This window comes from Podarcis bocagei (assembly GCF_964188305.1).
Source record: "Podarcis bocagei genome assembly, chromosome: 10".
Taxonomy (NCBI): Eukaryota; Metazoa; Chordata; class Lepidosauria; order Squamata; family Lacertidae; genus Podarcis; species Podarcis bocagei.
Window position 1 is genome coordinate 35,184,577 of NC_138135.1, and position 14,515 is coordinate 35,199,091.

The 14,515-nt window shown below is 41.9% G+C and overlaps 1 protein-coding gene and 1 long non-coding RNA gene across 11 annotated transcripts in view; one reads left to right on the top strand and one right to left on the bottom strand.

Annotated features, from left to right (window-relative positions):
• TCF20 (transcription factor 20) overlaps positions 1-14,515 on the bottom strand; it is a 187,843-nt gene that overhangs the window by 86,826 nt on the left and 86,502 nt on the right. For all 10 annotated transcript variants that reach the window (XM_081209470.1, XM_081209469.1, XM_081209463.1 and 7 more), the window contains 2 exons: positions 7,346-7,402; positions 4,736-4,780 (listed from right to left, as the gene is read on the bottom strand). The gene's annotated coding sequence lies outside the window, so the exon portion shown is untranslated. The remainder of the gene's footprint in view (positions 1-4,735; positions 4,781-7,345; positions 7,403-14,515) is intronic.
• On the top strand, positions 123-11,051 carry LOC308595457. Its single transcript, XR_014012035.1, has 3 exons — positions 123-251; positions 1,036-1,115; positions 10,752-11,051. It is a non-coding gene; the product is annotated as an uncharacterized lncRNA (long non-coding RNA).

Genomic DNA, 14,515 nt, shown 5'->3' on the forward strand with positions numbered 1-14,515 from the left:
GGGGAAAGGCTCTTATTCAAACACATATCTGCAAGAGTAACAAAGGGATCACAGTGAGAAAGACTACCAGAGGGAATACCATATATATATATATATATATATATATATATATATATATATATATATATATATACATACACACACATAAATAAATAAATAAATACACACACTATTTTGTGTCTAATAAAATAATAATTCAAGATGGATTGAGAAAATAATGGGGAAGAAGCAGCCCCTCTTCCCTGCCATAAGTAAGTAAAATATTATTCTCTGCACACAAGCACTTCCCCTTCAAAGAGTGTGGACACAACCATCCCAAGATCAGTTTGGTGGTCAAGATCAAGTGTGCATTGTGGATAGGAAGGACTGAGGACAGGGAAGCTTTGGGGGGGGGTTGTCACTGCAAGAAATAAAAACAGCAGAACATGCTTAGCAGTTTAGAATCAGTTGCACTGGCAGAGCTCAGAAGAGGTAACCTGAATAGAATTCAGCCAATACCAAATTTGATTACATGAAGGTCAAAGGTGCAATAAAGTCAATCTGCTTATTTCACTTGAAGGACCCACAGACAGAAATTCGCAACCACGCACTGGAATTGCTGCCTATCTCTCGCTGTGAGAGGGCCTAGGACTAGAAAGGCCACGAGGGGCACTTGTCCTCATGTCTACCTAACTCAACAGGAGGCAGAAGGGCTGAGCCAAGGATAGAAAAGAGCAAGCGGCTTCAGTATACTACACTATTTACTACTAAGTGACATTCTCGATTTGGCCAGCAACTAAATGGGCAATGATATTAGCAGGAAAACAGAGGCAGGAACATCTTCCAGGGATGTTTAATGATTCTGTACAGAAAAGGGTTATAACCACCCAGACTAGGGGGCAGGGTATGTTTAGGAAGAATAATTAGCATCTTTTGAATTTTTAGGACAAAAAAGAGGAGTGTTACAGTTATCCTTTTCAAGGCAAGAGTCAGATCTGCAGACTCAATGCTTGTTCAAGAGTGGTCCAAATCAGGTTCCTCCTCTCTCCTTTTCAGACATTAAACCAGCATCAAAACCAAACTTCCAATAATTAAGAGGCCACCAGGGATACTTATTTATTTCATGAAAGAAGAAGGTAGGGAGGGAAACAACAAGACTAACAAATAAGGACAAGGAAGTGGCAAAGGGTGGGGGGGCAAAAAACAACACCCTAACAAAACAGCTGTAACAAGAGTAAACAAGAAGCCCAAACAGGACATTTTTTCCTGCAGAGAAAAATATCAAACCAACCAGAGGCAGAACACATCTGGAGAGCCAATGATAGGATGGCTTCTCCTTCTCCTTGCTTGCACACCACAAAAGCAGCCCCTTACCCCCACAGATATTTCCCCATGGAAGGCAGTGAGTGGAGCTTGGATAGAGCCATGAGGCAGAGATGGATGCAGGCAGAAGAAAAGACTGGGGCGGATCTGCAGCTTCTCCCTGCAACTGTCTCTGGAAGCAGCAGTGGGGTGGTGCCACTCTGTACTCTGCCCTCCTTGCCACAATCCCTGTGTGCCTGCCTATGTATATGCAGTACAGTGGTACCTTGGGTTAAGTACTTAATGCATTCCGGAGGTCCATCCTTAACCTGAAACTGTTCTTAACCTGAAGCACCACTTTAGATAATGGGGCCTCCTGCTGCTGCCATGCCGCCGGAGCACAATTTCTGTTCTCATCCTGAAGCAAAGTTCTTAACCCGAGGTACTATTTCTGGATTAGCGGAGTCTGTAACCTAAAACATATGTAACCTGAAGCGTATGTAACCGAGGTACCGCTGTAGTATAAGGTACATTTGGCAGCAAGGAATAACTAATGTCACAGTTACCAGAGTGCTGGCTTTTAGTCATAAAAAAGGGGGGAGGAGTAAATTTCTGTCTTTGAAATAATATTAAAAAGTGGCCTCTTAAAACAAAACAAAGCTGTTGGTTCAGTATTACAGCTGTTCAGAATCTACCTTTTATTCTTACCTCTATACCAGGAAATTCCCTGGGCCACAGATACATGCAGAGTGCCTGCTAACATCTCCAGATGTTGCATATATAAAAGCTTGCCTACTCCAAAAGACACTGGCTATATTAAACAGAAATCTATATATACCGTATTTTTCGCCCCATAGGATGCACCGGCCCATAAGGTGCACCTAGGTTTTTTGGGGGGAAATAAAGGGGGGGTTATTCCCCTCCCCAGGCGCGGGGCTGGGGCAGGGGAAGCCCGAGCTTCCCCGGACCCCAGCCCCCAGAACAGGCAGCTCTCCGCAAGCGGTGGGAGCCCAGCGCTGGGCTCCCACCGCTTGCGGAGAGCTGCGTGAAGCCTGGAGAGTCCGAGAGCGATGGCGAAGTTGCGCGCAGCTTCGCCATCGCTCTCAGAGCTTGAGGGGCTGGGGGGATAGCTTCCTGAAGCCTGCATTCACCCCATAGGATGCACACACATTTCCCCTTCATTTTTGGAGGGGAAAAAGTGCGTCCTGTAGGGCAAAGAATACGGTAATATATATTTCGGTCAATAACCAGTAGAGAATAGAAATCTCATTTCATGTGGCAACCCTGGCACCACCCACTGGTAAAATGGAAAGAGTGTGTCACAAGAAAAAACACAGGCACAGGATGTATTATTTTTATTTTGTAGTATTATTGCAGAGTTAAAGTGAAGGATAATATTCAACATTACTTAAGTCATTTACAGTGGGCTATTTCCAACTAACTCATTGCCCTGGAACAAGCCAGCACAAGGATTCCTACTAGCACAATGGGATTTCCCCCTTCTCTTCCTCCCTTGTGCACCCCACACCCTCCCCAAATCTGCTCTGGTGGGTCAGGAGAACCCCCAGAACAGCATGTGAGGAGAGGAGAAGAAAGATTGTTCCGCTGGATGAGCAGGAATGTTTGCACTGACAGAATGATCCCTTTAGCCCACATTGAAGACAACCCAATATCTGTTAATTTCCCCCGAAATCTTGTCGTTTTTACTGTCTCTTTATCAGATTATGCTGAATATCATCTGAGGTTGGTTTGCATGTTTTAAGGTGCATATTTTCTCTGGGAGGCCACTGTGGCATTCAAGCCCCTCCAAAGACTTGAAGAAACCAAACATACCTCTCACCTAAGTACATTTTTATAATGGCACTAGAAAGACTGAATCTGTGAATACAAATGCTATACACAACTCAGGAAAGTACTATTTGAATTTGAATTTTAGTCGTTAGAAATGTAGCTATTTCATTATGGGTCATTATACGGTAATTCATTTTCCATTGTAAGCAATTTGTATTTTATCGTTCACATGAACTGACCAGAGAACTTGGCTGGACAGATGGTAGACAAATGCAATAAATAAATAATGTCAGAAATGTGTGTTACTGTTCTGTGACCACAGTTTATGTTCTATGGAAGAACATGGCATCCAGAATCTTCTCTCAGGAGCAGGTACTAGAGATCATTTTCTTTCTTTCTCCTAAGTGTCCCCCCCCCCCATTTTGTCTCATTTTTATGTAATAAAGTATGTATATGCACATGTTGGGATGCAGGGAGGTGAATCTAATTCTGAAGAGAAACATTGCAGACCTGAAACTGTTGTTCTTCTGGTGCTGATCTTTATATTCATTCATATGGTACAGAAGCTAAATGTGGGATTTCAGAGAGATCACAGATGAAATAGAACTATATTTTCCTGAAGAACTCAGTTGTTTTAAAAGAAGATCCCCCCCAACTTTATAGTTCAAGATATGACTTAAAGCCTGTGACTGCCAACTAGTCAGAAAGGTAGCCAAAAAAGCTGTTTGTTTGTTTGAGGTATATGTAGTCCAGTTTTCATCTAAATGCCCCAAGGCAACACACAGTTTCTAGTGGATGGGAGTGGAGCTTCACTTTACAAATCAGTTAAGCCAAAATGCAAAGGTTTAAGCTTATTTAGTCTCAATGAAAACACTAGGGTTTAAAATTATGACCAAGTATCTTCAGGTTTACTGGTTTGTGAACAGATCTGGCAGCCTCCTTTACATCCTAAGAACCTTTCAGGCCTGGTAGATATGCACAGTACAATTAAAGCAAGGATGGAAAATCTGTAGGTCTCTCCAGATGTTGCAGGTGCCATCATCCCTGACCACTGGTCATGCTGGCTAGGACTGAGATGGAGTCCAACAATCCCTGGAGTACCACAGGTAGCTAGCTCATCACTGAATTAAAGGCTGCTTACTAGTACAAATCAAAAATCTAAACCAAGAGAATGATTTTTTTTTTAAGGTCAGTTTCAATGGCCCATTCCCTATGGTAGAAACACATGTGACTATTTTAAGATGGTCTTCTTTTCAATTTTCAATTCTGCATCATATGTTCAACTTGGCTTTGCCTGTGGCAAGTATTGCCAAGATGAGAGAGACAATATTTTAAAATTACTTCTGCATATCAAGAAGACCTTTTCCAGAAGACCCTAAGCATGCTCTCTGAGATTCTACCGTGCATTTTTCTGTTTAGGGATATTTGTACACTGTTAATTCCCTGGCAGGTGGTAGCAAACATTTGTTATGTTTCCCTAACACTTTCCCCAGATGCTTTTCTGGAACAAATTCTAGGGAAATGTATTTTCCTGCTAAGTTACTGCAGTAAAGGGATGCATTAGTTTTTGATGTGATTGGGTCCTCATATCTTGCCTCAGTTTCACATGTGGAGCAATTGGTGTCAAATATTATATTCCCCACAAGAAAAAACAAAAAGTTACCATGTCAGAGGTCCTGTTCACACATGCATGTTCATAGCTTCACACCTGCAATATCAAATGATAGATTAGTCATACATGTGAAAGAGGCGTCACAGGGGTTGTTGTTTTTTTAAACAGAGGTTTCTTATCACTTTCTAATGAAGGTAATTCACACATTCAGGTAAAAGCCATCAAGTGTGAGTAATGAACTGATGAGATATAAAAGAGATTTACAAGCCCACCGTTGAGGGGCAATTCATTGTCCCATTGAAATGGTACAGTGGTACCTCGGGTTACATACACTTCAGGTTACAGACTCCGCTAACCCAGAAATGATGCCTCGGGTTAAGAACTTTGCTTCAGGATGTGAACAGAAATCATGCAGCGGTGGCGCAGTGGCAGCAGGAGGCCCCATTAGCTAAAGTGGTGCTTCAGGTTAAGAACAGTTTCAGGTTAAGAACAGACCTCCAGAACGAATTAAGTTCTTAACCTGAGGTACCACTATATTGTTATCTCATGTAATGGTGCCTCATCTTATTTCACATAGGAGGGGAGACATTTGTTGGAAGTAACACCCAATTCAAACTTGTGCTCTTGGATTCATTAGACCTTAGAACAAACACATTTTTTAAACACTGTTAGTTATCAGGTGGGGGGGGGATTAAACTATTGTACACCAATAGTTCCTCATGCAAAATTGAAAAGGTACAGCTCTCCTGCTCCAAGGCTATATTGTGTTAAAAATTAATCTAAGAATCAGCCTTGAGTGACATCCTAGAACAAGATGGATAGTGCAGATTCCTCCTCAAATGCTGAATATTGGGGGGCAAAGAGAAATAATACCTTAGTGTCGACTTCATTTAGTGCCTATTGCGTACTGTACATTTAGTGACCATGGAGAAAAGACTGTGGGGTTAGTATGTATTATCTCCCGTTGCAGTAAATACAGGCCCAACAAGTACTTTGCCCTGTAAAGTTTTCTTTTTATTTAGACTGGCTAAGAAAAATGTGTGGGATAACCAGCTTCATATAACTAATGAGCTTAAGTCTAATAAATGCATGAAGGGGTTAAGACCATAGAGTCAGCTGTATTGCCAGGTGTAGTTCTCGTTGGGAGGGACTAAGTATTCAGCCCTACTGTTCTCTCCTCCCTGAGAAGCTCAACATGTGAAGAGGTTTGAGCAGGTAGCTGTAGCTCAGTTTGTATGGCTCTCACAAGCCATGCTTGAGTTCATATACCAGTAATTTAGGAACTTTCACCATTTTGTAACTAAGTTTACTTCCTATGTTCTGAAGCACATGAATCTGACCATTGGAGAGTTTACAAGCAAACCATTTTTAACATACCAAACATATGGTCTTTTTTCTATGCTGGGGGAAGTAGGAAACTCTGGAAAGGCACATTTTAAGGGGATATTTTGGAACTAGCTTTAAAGGGCACATTTTAAAGTTTTACAGACTATATTTTCATGCTTAAGTTTGCTGCATATTTTGTAATTTTATATCTAAGTGGGACATCTGCATCTAGAGAATGCTACAATCTAACCAGATTAAGTTACAGATAGGTAGCCGTGTTGGTCTGCCATAGTCAAAATAAAAAAATTCCTTCCAGTAGCACCTTAAAGACCAACTAAGTTAGTTCTTGGTATGAGCTTTCGTGTGCATGCACACTTCTTCAGATACACAGATACTTCAGATGTGTATCTGAAGAAGTGTGCATGCACACGAAAGCTCATACCAAGAACTAACTTAGTTGGTCTTTAAGGTGCTACTGGAAGGAATTTTTTTATTTTAACCAGATTAAGATTGGTTGAAGCCTTGGAGCGATACTAATTTATGAGGGGGCAGAAAAAGATGGCTCTTCATAGCACTAAGATGTAGCACTAGGGTAAATGGAAACAAAATCTGACATCTACAAGCACCAAGTCCCATTTTGCCACCATTTTATATGTCTTTAGATATCTTCACAACCGCCATGTGAGGTAGGCTAGGCTGAGAATTGTTGACTAGCCCAAGGGAGTAAGCAAAAACAATAAGAAGTGAAAGTGAGTTAGAATGTGAAACTGCACATGCTCAGAATATTTTCATTTTTGTTTATGAAGGTTAGCAAAATGCTATCTGTTTGCATTTTGCTGCAAGTTTTGAAACACTACATGCTCAAAGTATTTTTTGTAGTCAACAGAAGCTTATGCCACAATAAATTTGTTAGTCTTTCAGATGCCACATGAGTTCATTTTTGGTATTTTACTTCATGTATTCCATTTTTGGGAGAATGGGGCTTTATTGTTGAGAACTGCACCAGGACTCCCAACTATCTTAATCTGGCTTTGGCTATCCAACTAGGGACAGACAACTGAGACAGTTGACATTTAATCAACAGTGGACTGATTACATTTTTGTGGGGTTTTTGGCTTGTTTATTCAACTGATAAGTTACTGTAAAATAATTGATAGTATTAATGTATGTTTAATCTATAAAATAAACACTGTTCACATTGATCTAGCTCAGGAGCAATTGCCAATCTGTCCTTCCTCATCCGTAGCTGAGAGCTATGAGTATTACATTGGCTCATATGCATCATCACATTATGGAAAATGGAAAATGATCACAAAATGATGAAAGAACCCATACCTGCACAATTCTCTCCCATCCCCCATCTTGCTGTAGATCTCTTGCAGCAATTGTTACCTGGAAAAAGGAAATACACATGTCCTCATACAGTTTCCATGTTCAAGGAAACGAAGCAGGGGAGGGAATGGGCCAAAGAGTACATGCAGATGGGAGCAATCTCTGCCATAATACAACAACACCGATGTGACAGAGCATCGAGTTGTGCAACAACCTGATGTGACAGTAGACCATGAAATACACAAGAAGCACACTGACAGTTGTGAAGATGAAGATGCGATAATGTTATCTGAAAAGGACACAGGTTACCCGTCATTTCAATAATGTTAATAATTAGCAAGTAAACAAAGATGTTCTTGTAAAACTTCATTTTCTTAATGCTGCATTATAACTCTAGGGGGGGAATTGTCGATTGCAAACCTCATCTGCAAAAATTGCAACTTGATATCACAGCATACAAGTGTTATAAGAAAAAAGAAAACTACAGATCATCCTTGGACTTGCTTATACTGTATATAAATTGAACATAAAATTGTGGTCCCGTCTTAAGGTTCTGCTTGAAGCAATGTGACTCATGTGATTTCTGCACTCTGGGAGTCACACTAACCCAATGAAGAACAAAACTGAGCAGTACGCAGATACTAGAAACTACAGCAGCCAGTGTAAAAGCTCTTTATCTAGAAGGGGAAGAACCCAACAAAACATCAAAATCTGGGTTGAATGCTATTTTTTGGCTTCTCTAATAGGACATGTGTGTGTGTGTGTGTGTGTGTGTGTGTGTGTGTGTGTGTGTGTGTAGAATATATATATAAAAGGCTTTTTTTCAGCCAGAACGCTCTGGAACTCAGTTCCAGCACCTCTCAGGTGGACACCATTGCCATTCTAAGAGAACAAGAGAGGTGTTCATGCTGAGTTTCAGCACCTCTTTTTCTAGAAAAATAGCACTGCGCAGAGAATAAACAATCAGTCCCCCGGGCTTCTCAGTGCTCACTGCCCAAGAGTCTTAGTGCACATCCTACTGTCTCTAAATAATTCTGAATTGATGCTTGAAAGAGATTTCTAAACAGCCATCTGAGTGAGCAGTCCCAATTTCCTTTCTTTCAGGCTACATGCCAATATTTCATGAGCCCCATCATTTCTTCTCATTTACTGTCACACTTTACACCCCATTTTGCAATTAGCACACTGTTTAACATAGCACTGGTGCTATTTACTATATATTTTGGAAAACTGTCTATTTGATATGCATTTGGACACCTTTTATGATCTTGTAACCAAATTATGAGAATTATGATTATGGGGACTTCCAGGTGAATGTGGCAATGAGTAAGACTGCTTTTCCTTGAGCTAAGCAGTCTGCTTTAATTTGTTTTTAATTTGTTATGAATTGTTTCAAAGTTTTAAAGTCAATTGGCTAAGCAGTTAATGTTAATTGCTACATACAGGCAATGAGCATATTTGTTTTACTTCTATGTGGACTTAAAAGCCATATATTTTAATTGGAAGACAGGCACTGGGAGAGCAGCTGTGTTGGCTCTGCATTTCTAACTGATAAGAAAGGCTTAGAAGACCGTCTCAGCCAAAGGATACTCTGCAGCTTTAACATGGTTATTACATGAGACCAGACCCACATTGCTTCAAACAAAGTGTGCCGAACTCCACTGCCAAATTTACTCCAGAAATGCATGCTGGACTATTGTGACTCAGCAAGGGAGGCAGAGGTAACTGGAAATAAATTGTGTCAAGATGTAATTAATATGTATTACATGGGCAGCTACGTGGCGAGTGTGCAAGTAATGGGGCTCGTGATGCCTTATCCCACGTAGGATGTTTTGCTACAAATTACTTTAATGAAAGCCTAGCTAACTGGTCAACCAATCCAGACTTGCTAGGAGCTGAGATATATGTTCCCAGGCAACCTCAGCTTCCTCCACATAATGAAACCTCAACTATGCGTAATAACAATATTGGCATAATACTCGGCCACAACAGAGACTGAACCTCCCTCACTGTGGGAACTTTTACACATCCCATGTCTTCTGTCTAAACAAACAGTAGATGGAATCTTTAGAAAAACTGATGCATTAGAAAAAAGTTTAAATACCATCACTGGTGCACTGGCTGGGTTTGTGGAGACATGAATTCTGAATGTAGCCCATCCAGAAAAGCCCTACCTGCAAATAAACTTTTGTATACAGTGGTACCTCGGGTTACATATGCTTCAGGTTACATACGCTTCAGGTTACAGACTCCGCTAACCCATAAATATTACCTCGGGTTAAGAACTTTGCTTTAGGATGAGAACAGAAATCGTACTCCGGCAGCGTGGCAGCAGCAGGAGGCCCCTTTGCTAACGTGGTGCTTCAGGTTAAGAACAGTTTCAGGTTAAGAACGGACCTCCAGAACGAATTAAGTACTTAACCCGAGGTACCACAGTAATCTTCTTTCAAATGTCATAACCCCACCTAGGTCCTTAAGCAGTCTCTTTTGCTCCTCTCTCCAAATCTTTATTCTCTTCTGTTTTGATTAACTCATTTGCCTTTGTCTACCCATCTTGGCCCTATATCTCATTAGAGTGGTACCAGCTTCCTGTTTATCCTGTCCCAACAGTCCAGTTCCATTCTGGATAAAACTGAGCCCTTCTCTTTTGTACAGGCCAGACTTCTTCCCAAATGCTCTCCAGTTGCCCTCTTCCCAACACCCATGTACAGTGGTACCTCAGGTTACATACGCTTCAGGTTACATACGCTTCAGGTTAGAGACTCTGCTAACCCAGAAATAGTGCTTCAGGTTAAGAACTTTGCTTCAGGATGAGAACAGAAACTGGGCTCCAGCGGCGCAGCAGCAGCAGGAGGCCCCATTAGCTAAAGTGGCGCTTCAGGTTAAGAACAGTTTCAGGTTAAGAACGGACCTCCAGAACGAATTAAGTACTTAACCCAAGGTACCACTGTATTGCAACTCCACAGCTGTGCCTTTTTCACTGACTCTCCACATGGAATCGGTAGCATTTCAGATACTTCCTTTGAAGTTGGATCACCTGATGTCATATGGCTTCAGGTGATTGACAGGCTGCACCCACCTATCAGATGTGGCCCACAGAGAGCAGGCCAGCTTTGGCCCACTGGCCAGGCCCAGTTTGCCACCCCTGCATTAGACCTCTCAAATGTATGGTGCAGTGTATTTCCCTACATAAAGGACTGTATCTAAACCGTGTGATTTATCTCACATCACATTTCAAATGTATGCATGCTTTCCTACTGAGAGACCAGCTACAAAAGAAGTGAGCTGTGTTTAGAGCAGGGGCATGGACACTCTGTGCCCATGAGCACACCAAAACCAGCAGCTAGCCCTGTTTGACACTTGCTTATCACCTGGATAACCCACTGTCCAAATTCTTCCTCACTTTTAGGGTTGAATATTGTATAACCCACCACAGCACATGCATCATTTATATTATCTTCGGCCGTGATTATCTACAGCAGAGTGTAAGAAGTCTAATGAGTATCCGCCATCCCATAGGTATGGAGCAGACTTAAAAAACGTTGGGCCTAGGGGTATTGTGAAGAAATTCCTGGAGAACAGCCAAACTTAAAACAGATGTGGATCAAAGCTGGAGACAAGGATCAGCAGAAATGTTTTCTTGTTCAAGGGCAGATGCTATCTTTCAAACAGGTTGTTAATAAAATGAAATATCATTCTTTGATATATATTCCCAACTTCTTCAGCTTTGTGTTTGTTTTAAAATTGGTCAATCCAATGAAAACCTAATTTGAGAAGTTCAGCTTCAGTTGGACTATACCCTGAGCATTAAAGTTTGAAAGGGAAAGGAATAATGTGCCTTAAAAGTGTAAACATGCACACACACAATAGTTGCTTGCATTGGAAAGTAGTGGGTTATATTATTTAACTAAAGGTAAACCTTTTTTTAAATAAAAAGAACACGTTCCATGTTTAGAATCATGTTTGGAATACACATCTTATGTATCAGTGTGCAGCATGGGACTACACATTCTTGTTGTCATATGTAGAGATTTTAGAGCATACGAGTTTGAATTGGTGATGGGAACTCTGTTGAAAGGGCACTTTGCACACACAACAATCCACCAGGGCTAAAGGAAGTGCATATAGCCAGCACTGATCTTCCAGGAATCCTAAAGAGTCCAGCTCAGGATTCTACAAACAAGTTCACTGGGAAGCTCAACTCAACTTCTGCTGCTGGAGCCACAAAGACATGGTACAAAGCAAAAGATGGACATTGCTGGAGATTCCAGCAACATTTTGCCATTTCAACTCCTTCCCTCCCTTTTTCCATTGAATTGTTCTCCATTGAGCAACCAGGCAATTCCCAGTGATGCCTGCTCTGAACTTGCTGTTGTAGCCTCCATTCCTCCTTATGATTGAACCTCCTTGGATGTTTTTAAGCAGATGTTGGACGGCCATCTGTCATGTATGATCTAGCTGAGATTTCTGCACTGCTGGGGGTTGGGCTAGATGATCCTCAAGTTCGCTTCCAATTCTACAATTCTATAATCCTAAAGCATGGATGCAATACCAATTGACCCAAAACACAATTAGGGAGCAATCCTAAGCAGGGTGGGGGTGAGGGTGAAGGTGAAGATGAGGTGGCAGAGCAGAGGAAGCGATGTTAACAAGGTTTTTTTTTTGGGGGGGGAACCCTCCTAAACCAAAGAAAGTAATGAATGTAGAATCTAGCTAATATTTGGGATATTTAAGGGAAAAATACAGGTTGCAGCAGTTCTCCTGGGTTTAGCCTAGGCAAATTAGCCTGGGCTAGTTGGATGTAAGTCATTATGAAACAATAGACAGCCATTGTCACTTCATGACCAATCCCCCAGACTGTGAAAATCCAGGTGTAAATATGTGACTAAATCATATTTCTTAAAGCTAGGGCAGTCTAAATGGCATTTTGATTCTCAAAGGAACACGGACCCTAGGTGAGCACCTGGAACCCCTTGGTATCTTGCCACAGCTCGGCAGAGATTGGGGGTGGCGTCCAACTTTTGTAACACTAAGCCCTGCTTGCGCCAGCTAGGATGGGGGTTGATGACAGTTTTTCTTTTTCTCCATTCTGGGGTAGGAGGTTAATCCCCCATTGGTTTTCAAGGAAGAAACAATGGCGTAGTTGATGGGCCAAATCCTGGGCCTCTTAGGGGAAAATGGAAGAGCTTTCTATGCAGCAGATCCTAGGTCACCTCTGTCCCATTTCACAGCCTACCAGTAGCAGAAATATTGCTGGTGGAAAATTTGTGCCCATGGAGCTATCTGCGAACATACAAGGAGGACTGGTACAGAGGGGCACTTCCGCTCCATCCAAACCATCTCCAGGCTGGGTGTTAGGCTTGCAATATTAACCCACCCGGAATCTATCCAGGCTAACAAAATAACTTTGTTATTCTTATGCAAGATGTTAAAGGAGTTGGAATGCTCATTATAGGTCTAGCACAAATTCCACAAGACAGCACAAAAGCAAATGAATGCCTTTTTACATATAGTGGTTTTGTTGGTATAGAAAGGTAATTTAAGAAGAAAAAGAAAAGGAAAGAAATGTTTTGGCTATGCTACAGAATTCCCCAAGCTGAGAGGCTGCTGCTTAGAGGCATATTAATCATACTGTATTCTCCACCTAGATATTGCATGCACTCTCATCACTAATAGCTCTAATATTCTACTCAGTGTGTGCATGCTGCTGATGTTACATTACAGGAATATTAATTGCATTCCCTAGCTTCCCTTTCTTACACATGTATTTTCTAAAGGCTTGCTTCTGGGCATTGGGAGATTATTAACAAGAAGAGGAGTGGAGAGGAGTCCTTGAGGAAGAATTAGCAGCAGTGAAAATACAAAGCATAGTGGTTAACCATGGTTTGTCTCAGGGCACCAGAGCAAATAATTCCTTTCACTGCAAAGTAAAGCAAGTTTTCCTTCCTAGTGCCTCTCTAGCACCAGACTTGTCACAGGGCAAGATACAAGGCAAAATTAAACTTCAGGATCTTTCCCAAGGCCTGACAGCAAATCAATATCAGATTCAGGGACTACAGAAGCACCCGCTCCCCCAATAAGGTATGCAGGAGGGAATGAGAAAGCAAAGAGAGGGTAGTGGAATCATGTTCCTTTCTTCTCAACTGAGTAAGTTCAAGTCTGCCAATATCTACAGTTTAAATGTCCTCCATTTCCTAGTGCCAAGTTTTACACATGTGAAAGTTTAAACTAAGAATCATACAACACATATTTCCCCCCCCACCCCCAGTGAAAGCAACATGATTGGCTCTCTGTGAAATACTCTTAACTGCACTTAAGTAATCACAGATGTTTACAGTTTCACTTTTAAAAGAAAGAAAAACAAACAAAAGCTGAAGGTCATCCACTCACTGGCATTCTTGCTAGAGGAAGATGGGGAAGCCTCCCAGAAGTTTTTTTCTTCCTCTAGCCAAAGACTGGGACCAGATGATCTCTCCCTCACCTCTGCAGCAACAGTGTATCTCGTTTATTTGTTTGGAAGGGAGAGGGAAGCAGCCTTCCAGCAGCTGTTGATCTTCTGACCAAGGGGACGCAGGGAATGTTGTGGTCTAAACCACTGAGCCTCTTGGGCTTGCCAATCATAAGGTTGGCAGTTTGAATCTGCTTGACGGGGTGAGCTCCCAGCTTCTGCCAACCTAGCAGTTCGAAAGCATACCAGCACAAGTAGATAAATAGGTACCATTGTGGCAGGAAGGTATATGGCGTTCCTGTGTGGTTTCCCGTGTGCTCTGGCACTTGTCACGGTGTCCCGTTGTACCAGAAGCAGTTTAGACATGCTGGCTACATGACCCGGAAAACTGTCTGCGGGAAAACACTGACTCCCTTGGCCTGAAAGCGGAGATGAGAGCAGCACCCCATAATCGAATTGACTGGACTAAGCAGTCCAGGGGTCCTTTACTTTTACCTTGATCCTCTGGCCAATGACTGGAGCCAGGATGTTCTTCCTCTTTCTGTTTTTCTTTATTGGAGGTGAGAGGGTGACCTCCAGGCAATCCTCCTTTCTCTCATCAGTGTGTGGGGACGGTGTCTCTCTTCCATCAACTCTGCAGCCATATTGCAACTGACCATATCCAATTTTCAGTCAAGGAAACTCATATCCCATGACTAGAATTGTGCTAGTTAGGGTCCAACTAG